The 8,980-nt window shown below is 45.3% G+C and overlaps 1 long non-coding RNA gene and 1 pseudogene across 1 annotated transcript; one reads left to right on the top strand and one right to left on the bottom strand.

Moving 5' to 3' along the window:
* Positions 1-220: 220 nt before the first annotated feature.
* Positions 221-1,738, bottom strand: LOC140688329 (LIM and SH3 domain protein 1-like; annotated as a pseudogene).
* Positions 1,739-2,522: 784 nt separating this feature from the next.
* LOC116285031 (uncharacterized) lies at positions 2,523-8,427 on the top strand. The gene is made up of 4 exons (XR_012063037.1): positions 2,523-2,604; positions 3,010-3,117; positions 5,710-5,804; positions 6,418-8,427. It is a non-coding gene; the product is annotated as an uncharacterized lncRNA (long non-coding RNA).
* The last annotated feature ends 553 nt before the right edge of the window (positions 8,428-8,980 follow it).

The raw sequence follows: 8,980 nt of genomic DNA, 5'->3' as shown, positions 1-8,980 counted from the left end.
ATGAGGTCCTGCAGATACAGAGGGGCCATGGCTTCGCACAGTCCAGTCCACCTGGTGTCGGGCTGGAGTTGGGGGATTGGGGGGCCATGGAAGGCCAGAGACATCTTCCCGGGAGGAGAGGTGGGTAACCAGATCTCGGGGGCTGGGCTGTGCAGGCTGGGAGGCCCAAGCCTTCCTCTTTTTTTAAGTGTATGTGCTGCGAAGGGAGCACCAAGCGTTCCTCATTCTACCTTTCAGAACCATGACTTCCAGCCGAGGAGGCAAGCCAGGGACCCTGGAGACTGGGGTGGGAGTGAGGGAAAAGGGCTGCAGAGAGAACACCTAGTTCTCCTCCTCCCCTCAGCTGTCCCTGAAGAAAGGCGAGAACCGGACCCAAGCCGTGCTTCCTGGGGAGCGCCTGGCCCACACCAGGCCCGCGTGGGCGGGAGAGCAAAATCACAGTGTGACAAGGAACGGTGGGGGGAGGGGGTGAATGAATCCCCAAGCAGGAACTTTACCCTCTTCTGTTGCCCTTGAGAGGGGGAGAGGGTGGTGAGGGGACACCTTGGAGGGCCAGCAGCCCTGCACAATGGCAGCACCTTCTCCACACCCCCATCCCCGTTCCAGGAGCAAGGGCGGTGGGGTCCACTTCTGGGAATGTGTGGAGCCCCTCCCCTGGGAATCCTGGGGCCCTGGAATGTCTGGGTGGGTGGACAGGAGGGACTGAGGGGGCAGAAAAGAGAGAAGGCAGAGGACTTAGAGCCGACTGGTCTCCCACCCAGACCAGCCCCATGGACCTCGCCCCCTCCCCTCCCAAGAGCGGTCCACACCTGATCCATCCAGAGAGAAAAATCACAAAGTTGGTCAATGGGAAAACCTGCCGGAGGAAGGAGCCATGAAAGTGGCAGAACAAGGCTTCAGTTGGCAAAAGAAGCTGGAAGAGGGGGAGAATAAACAAGCTGTCGCAGATTTTAAAAAACAGAGACACTGAACGGTGGACAGGTCACGCCCAGGATGGATGCCATGCAGTGGAATGCGCTGAAGATGGATGGGGCAGGGCGGTGCCCAGCGGGCTCAGATGGCCTCCACATAGTTGGCGGGCAGCATCCCCGTGTCGCCGGTGCGCTCCACGGTCCCGTACATCCAGCCGTCATCGATCTGCTGCACGTTGACCATGGTGTCCCCATCCTGGAAGGAGACCTCATCCTCGTCGGCGGCACTGTAGTCAGACACAGCACGGTACCGCTTCCCGCCCCCGCCCGGGGCGCTGCGCTGTACGGAGACCGGGGCTGCAGGCTCCTGGTAGCCGCCGAAGGACTGGGCTGCCTGCTGCTGCTGGGGCTGCTGGTAAACTGGGGTGCTGGTCGGGATGTGGTGAGGCTGCTGCTGTCCTGGGGATCTCGGCGCTCGGGCTCCATGCCCTCACCCCCGCTGGGACCCATGCGGCTCTTCTCGAACTCCTCATGCTATTTTATATTACTGATCTGGTCCTGGGTCTTCTTGATTCTCTGGAGTTCGGGTGTGTCTGCCACCACGCTGAAGCCTTTGCCCTTGTTCTTCTCAAACTCTTCCTTGTAGCGCACCTGACTCTGGAGCTCACTCTGTTGCTTGAGGCGGAGGTTTTCCGGGGTGTCAGCCACCATGGTGAAAGACTGCTTGGGGTAGTGTGCGTTGCAGTAGGGCTTCTTCTCATAGCCCTGGTAGTTCTTCATGTTGAGTGTCATCTTGCAGGTTTCGCAATGGAAGCATGCTTTATGCCAGAACTGGGGACAGAGGCAGAGAACACCCATCAGACACTAGGAGTCAGGAGCTGGGCTCCTAAGGATGATTTTTCTGTGGAGTGGAATGTTTAACTAGTGACTTGGACCTTTGCCCACTAGAATACAATTATTGAGAAAACCAGAAGGGTTTTTAGAGTCCTTATTCTTGAATTATATTCGGGAAGGATCAGCAATTTAAAAAAATAATCTTAGCCTTCTGTTCTTGCTTCTAATTCCCATGCATCTTGTATGTAGAATTTGAATAGTCTTGTTGTGTACCCATACATCTGTAACTTGAATGTAGCTTGAAATGTATTTGTGCATTGACCTGAAAGTTTATATGTGAATTTGTCAGCAGTTTCCATGTTCCTACTCGAGTGTTTTTTTTTTTAACTATGGTGAATCATCATCACTTTCTTTCTATCTAATGCTTGAAAATAATTTGTAATTACATTTCTAAATACCTCTTTTAAGTGACTTTCCAATGACAACCTATTGGAATATAGCACCCCGTAACTGACTGATGGGGGGTTAGTTGATACCTGGAATCTTCCACATGCACTTATTGTGTCTAGTGGTATAAAACATAAAAGGCAGCCTGGCCTTTATCCTGGAAACGTACAGTTGAAAAGAAGACCTGACATGGATAGTTTCATTAATGTACCTTTATGCCTGTTGACATGGAAAAAACACTGCATACTTTTGGGGAGCTACAGTAGAAAAGAGGCCTGCTTTTTCATTAAGCATTTACAAAGCCTTTTTTCTCTACTGTGTTCCGAGGAGGATTTAAAGAGGCTCGTCAGGGATCCAGAAGATACAGTAAGATGTGCAAAACTCTTTAAGAATTGTGGAAACAGGTTTCCAGGTAATTCTCAACTTATTATGGTACATGGGGGTGGTGGAAGCCTTGTGACACTGTGGAATGTTTGTTACAGTCATTTCCTACCAGTAAAAATATAAATTACCTGAAAGATCTGATAGTTGATACTGTTTCACTTTGGAATTCTGTGTCAGATTCTTTTTAAAAATTTATTTTTATTCCTAAAGCTGTAGCTTTAGAGATTTTTCACATTAGGAGAAATTGATTTCTGTTAGAAATGGGAAAAGGAATGAGTAGAAATAAAGTGAACTTTGAAAGTTAATTTTAAGAAGTAATACATAGGTTAAAGGCAGCAGTATACGCAGGTGCGTTAAATTTTATGTGCGGGTTTTGGAAATGTTTATTTCATTTCTTGTTTTTGTTTTGCTCTTGTTTTTGATTCACTCCCAGGCTCCTGCTTATCATCTTATTTTGGAAGGAATTTTAATATTCTGGATAATCAAACTTCTTTTTTCTAAAACTTATAAATTACAAGAATGATCTGATCTTACAGTCAAGGTAAGAAGTTAAATCTCTTTTATTATTCTGTGTATGATTATAGTTGCTACATATTGCAGGAAAGGACTTGTGGTGTCTCAACTATATACATTAAAATCTTTTCTGGAATGTAAGGAAGTCAAGGGGAGTGAAATGTCAGGGCAAGTAAAATATGGGGAAGCCAGGGATGAAATAAGTACACAAAGGAGTACCGTGTTGCAGGCCCCTGTGATTTGCTGGGAGCAAACAGCAGTCTGGAAATGTACTAGATGCTGGAAGGGAAGTGTGGGCAGCTGCAGAATTTCGGGTATCTGCAGACAAGAGTACATGAGTTGCTCAGGGAAAGCACCCCTATTTCTGGAGCCTGCATGAGCTTTCCCCATGGTCTCCTTCATAAAAGAAGTTCAGAAAGAATCCTCCCCACCCCCGCACTCCCTACCTCCCCCCCCAGGCCCAGTTCTGACGGGTTCTGTGTGGTGAGGGGCCCAGCTGAAGCCCAAGCCAGGCGAAGCTCAGGAAGCAGAAGTGTCCGAGGACCTGGGGTGCTGCCCACCTGGGGCCTGTTAGTATGAGGAACCCCAGGGGTTTATGGAAAAGAAACTTGTCCTTCTCACGCAGGTAGGAACACTGAGTAACTGTGCCTCAGGTGAGAGAGGAGAGAAGCAGTTCTGCCTGCACTGTGGTTTCTGTCCCTTGGGCTGTTTCCCTGTCCATCCCCTATAGCAGTGTGCTGGAAAGCTTAGGGGAGACAGGGGCATTTTTCCTGCAAAAATGTCTAAAACTTTGGTTCACAAGGCAGCACCGAGTGCAGCCCAAAGATGGAGCCCTGCGCTGTTCACTTGCTGGAGCGTTTGCAGGAGAAAGTGCAAGTGGAATAGAACCCCAGGAACGTGGCCGGTGCTTCCCTGGTGTCGCTGACTGGGCCCCGCTGTCCTGATCATTAACATTTATCATGAAATGGTCAGGCAGTGTCCCCCCAGGGGACATGCAGCACAAGGTTCTTAGGGTAATTAAGTTTCAGAAACCTGGGTAAAGCAGACTAAAGAGATGTCACATTGAGTGATTTCTCGTAACTTTCAATATGCCCATGGATATTTAAACTTCTGTTGGGAGAGATGCCCTAAATTTGACCTCAGATCCCCACCCCCACCTTTGTTTCATGAGTACCTCGTGATATTCCTACATGCCACACGTGTGCCCTGGAGCACGCTGTGACAGAGTATTGCAACAAGGCTGGGCCTCCCAACCAGGGATCCAGTCTCGGCTTCTCTCCCTTGGTGCTTAGGGGCTCCTTGGGAACGATTCTGTGGCCGTGGGACAGGTTTCTAGCCCAGTTTTTTAAGGGGTTCATTAGTTTTAGTTTAAAAATATCAATCCACACAAATACGCATTTAAAAAAAATGATTCCTAAACATAATTTTAGGATAACTCTCTAAAAGCAGGACTTGGCTAGAGCAAGATTCAGTAATCATATCTTACCCTAAAAGCTGTGGAAGGGAAAAAAAATCATGAGTGTTTTTAAAGTGTAACTTACGGCAACATAGAAGAAATCCCGTCTCAGTGTTACCGGCCTGCAGAGTCGCTTGAATACCAGGCAGTCTTGAGTCAATTCTCCGGTCTGCCTCCACGGCAGCAGGCGGACGGCGTGCATGGCAGGCACCCCGGGCTTGCGCGGGCTGCTGTCTGTGCAGTCACTGACAGAAGCAGATGAGGAATTTACTGGCTGATTTATTCAGCCAGCACTTCTGAGTGCCTGAGCATCGGGTGAACATGCTCTCGGCCATGCCCTGGCGTTGCCTATTAGGTGAAAAATACACAGAAGCATTTAACAGAAGTGTGAAAATGGAAGGACTGAGAGCGGGCCTTTTGTAAGGCAAGCCTCGCTGTGGCTGTCAGGTTCATTAGGTGCCTCAGCTCACCCTGTACGTCCAGACTATGCTTTCAAAATTACATTTTTTCTCTAGTTCAAGAAAAGATGTAAAACTCACAATAAGCAAAATACTTGTAATGCACGATCTAACAGGTAAAAGGAATAAAATGGCTTTTTATGAGAAATTTCCAGGCAACTAAATCCTTTTACAACATTTACTATGAAAGACTCTTTTTGTATGTTCCAGTTACTTCAGAATCCGTGCTGGTGGCTTGTAGAAGCAGTGCTCTGGGCTCTAGTTGATCCCTTCCCACGACATTCATGTCTGCAAGAACCTAGGGTCCAGCTGTCTGTGATCCCGTGCGACAGAGGCCGAGCTTCCTTGCCTGCAGTCATCCTCCTCCCCTTTGTGTTAGAGGTTTGCTTTTTGTTTTCACTCCAGTGGAAGTTATCCTTCCTGCTTCCCGCAGTGAAAAATCCTGAACGTAGAAATAAAATTTTAGAAAATGTTCCAGCCACTCACAGAGCTATAGGGTAAAAGAGCCTTTCTCCTAAGATAGGGAAAGAGGTGAAGAGTTAAGTGTGCAAAACTCAGTAGTAATTCTGTGTCATTTCCAGCCACAACAGCTAGACCTCTGTTTCTAGTAAGGTGTTCATTATGACGGCTGCATTACAACAAACAGTTTGGGTACTGCTGGAGCTGCTGTCCAGTAACTAGCCCTTCGCTGTGTTTCCTCCTGTAGGAAAAGGAAGAACTGATTGAAGAGTGGCAGCCAGAACCTCTTGTCCCTCCTGTCTCGAAAGACCATCCTGCTCTCAACTACAACATCGTTTCAGGGTAAATTGGTTTGCTGTTCAGGGACTTATGTTTGGTTTCCTGTAGGTAAAATCACTTAAGTGGTTTATATAGTGTTCGTTTTTAAACTGAAATAAGACTTTTAGCAATTCCTGGAGATCAAAAGCGAACTGCTTTATTTCCTAGTATAAAACTTTCTTTTAGGTATGGTATGGGCATTTTTAGCAGTGTCCGATTTGGGTATTACAGTTTGCCCCTTTTTTCTTAAAAAAAAATCTATTTTTCAAAGTAATACACACATATAATATTTCAAAGGGTGAGACAGTTAAAATGGAAAGCAGCATTCCTGCTTTCCCCCATCTGGTTCGTTTCTGATTTTCAGTCTGTTGTAGGTTCCTTCATACCTGGCTGTTAATGGTAGGCTTACACGACTGTTTCTTGATTGACGAATGATAGGCAGTGTCTGTGGACTCTCACAGTATGAAGCATGAGACTTCAGCTCACTTGTGCTACCTCCCTCTTGGCTTCCAATGTTTAATCTGTTTTTATTTTTAGTTCCTCTGCCTAAGTATGCAGAAAATAGCCCATATGTATCCACCACACAGAGGTAATGGTATTAACATTTTTCTGTCTTTCAAATCTATTTTTTTTTAAGAAATGAAGCATTACGCTGGAGAGGCTGTGGAGAAAGGGGAACCCTCCTACACTGCTGGTGGGAATGCAGTTTGGTGCAGCCACTGTGGAAAACAGTATAGAGATTCCTCAAAAGACTAGGAATAGACGTACCATATGACTCAGGAATCCCACTCCTGGGCATACATCCAGAAGGAACCCTACTTCAGGATGACACCTGCACCCCAGTGTTCATAGCAGCACTATTTACAATAGCCAAGACATGGAGACAGCCTAAATGTCCATCAATAGGTGACTGGATAAAGAAGATGTTGTATATTTATACAGTGGAATACTACTCAGCCATAAAAAGCGACAACATAACACCATTTGCAGCAACATGGATGCTCCTGGAGAATGTCATTCTAAGTGAACTGCACCAGAAAGAAAGAAAAATACCGTATGAGATCGCTCATATATGGAATCTGAAAAAACAAAAACAAAAACAAAAACGAACAAGCAAAGCATAAATACAAACAGAAACAGACTCACAGACACAGACTACAAACTTGTGGTTGCCAAGGGGGTGGGGGTGGGAAGGGATAGGCGGGATTTCAAAATTGTAGAGCAGATAAACAAGGTTATACTGTATAGCACTGGGAAATAGACACAAGATCTTATGGTAGCTCACAGAGAAAAAAATGTGACAATGAATATATATACGTTCATGGACAACTGAAAAACTGTGCTCTACATTGGAATTTGACACAACATAAGATGATTGTAAATCAATAAAAAATGTTTAAAAATGTTAAAGAAAAAAAAAAGAAATGAAGCATTACAAATTACAGTCGACGCTTGAACATCACGGGGCTTAGGGGCGCTGACCTGCCCTGCAGTCGAAAACCTGCGTGTAACTTATAACGAGTCCTCCAGACACACGGTTCCTCCAGGTATGTGGTTCTGCATCCACGGACCCAGCCACCTGTGGATGTAGTCCTGTAGCATCACTACTGAGAAAACTCTGTGTGTGAGTGGACCTGCACAATTCAAACCCGTGCTGCTCAGGGGTCACCTGTACAGCTGGAGAGACCCCCTCCCATCTGTCGCTTACTCTTGCCGCCCAGGCGAGAGAGCCACTAGCTTGAAGTTGGTGGGTGTCTTTCTTTTGCTCATGTTTGTGCTTTTATCACACAGCCTGTTGCTGTGAGAGTACTGAGTATTCTGTTTAAGAGCGTGTCCTCTTACTTCCGGTCTGACCTAAGAGAGGCTTGTATTCTTCACTTGCGTGAGTATCTCTGGTCTTATGAAAGTTTTACTTGTTCTGAAATCAGACTTACCAATCATTAATGTTAAGGGAATGAAAACTTTCCTGCCACAAAGGTCTGACTTGCCTGTTTTCTATATGACCGTCAGTTGTCCCAACATTATTAGTTGAATAGCCCGTATTTTACCTACTGATGGGAAATTTCCCTCCTTTTATATATCAAGTCCCTTATAAAATAGGGACTATTTCTCACTTCATTTTTATTCTTTCTGTGTACTTGTTTCTCCCTGTGCCAGAACCTTGCTTATACCACATGTCAATAATAGGACTTGGGGAGAGGATATAGCTCAGTGGTAGACTGCATGCCCAGCATGTAGGAGGTCCTGGGTTCAATCCCCAGTACCTCTACTTAAAGAAAATAGTTAAATAAATTATGTAATTACCTCCCCCACCAAAAAAGTAAGGAATTATGTGACAGGATAAATAATAAGAGTGAGTGTTCAAAAATAATAATAGGGCTTGACTAGAGTGAGTCCTTCACCTCCTTGTTCTTCAAAATGGCCTATGCTATTCCTGACTCTTCACTGTGAGTCTGAGTTTCACTGATCCGACTTGACCAGAAAATGGGCTTGGGATTGTGACTAGTGATGCATTGAATTTATGGGTCAATCTGGAGAGAACTGGTGTGCTGCTAATATAGCATCGCACCACCATGTGCCTTGTGTATCACTTGTACATTTAGACCTTTTATGTCCCTCAGTAAAGTTACATAACTTTCTTCATAAAGACTTTGCTTATCTTTTTTTTCTGTTTTTTATTTTAATCATAGGAGATTCACATGTAGTTGTAAGAAATAATGCAGAGAGAGTCCACTTGCCCTTCATCAGTTTCCCCCAATAATAACGTCCTGTTAACTGCAGGGCGGTGTCACAGTCAGGAAGCTGATGTTGCGTGTCTTTTCATAGATCCATCTCTAGGTGCCAGAGAGTTTTCATTTCTATCATGAGGAGCATCATTTTCTTCTTGTTTCTATGTTACTGCGCTGGCTAAGATACCTCCCACACGGTGTTGAATGAGGGTGGTAACAAGGGCCTCTGTGTCCTGTTCCTGATGGCTTTTAAGGGATTACTTATATGGTGTTACAAGCCTTCCTTTCTCTTCCTAGTTTCCTAAGAGAAGGTTTTGTTTTTAAGGCAGAGTGTTAAATTTTATTAAATTTTTTTAATCTACTGAGGTGATCATGACTTTTCTTCTCTAATCAGTTGCTATATTAAATTGTACTGCTTGATTTTTTAAATTAATTACTCATATACATAACATTTTTAAGAGTAAAAACTGC

The sequence above is a fragment of the Vicugna pacos genome, chromosome 22, assembly GCF_048564905.1.
Source record: "Vicugna pacos chromosome 22, VicPac4, whole genome shotgun sequence".
NCBI classification, from domain to species: Eukaryota; Metazoa; Chordata; class Mammalia; order Artiodactyla; family Camelidae; genus Vicugna; species Vicugna pacos.
The sequence above is the reverse complement of the archived record's forward strand: the minus strand, read 5'-3'. Positions and strand labels throughout refer to the sequence as shown.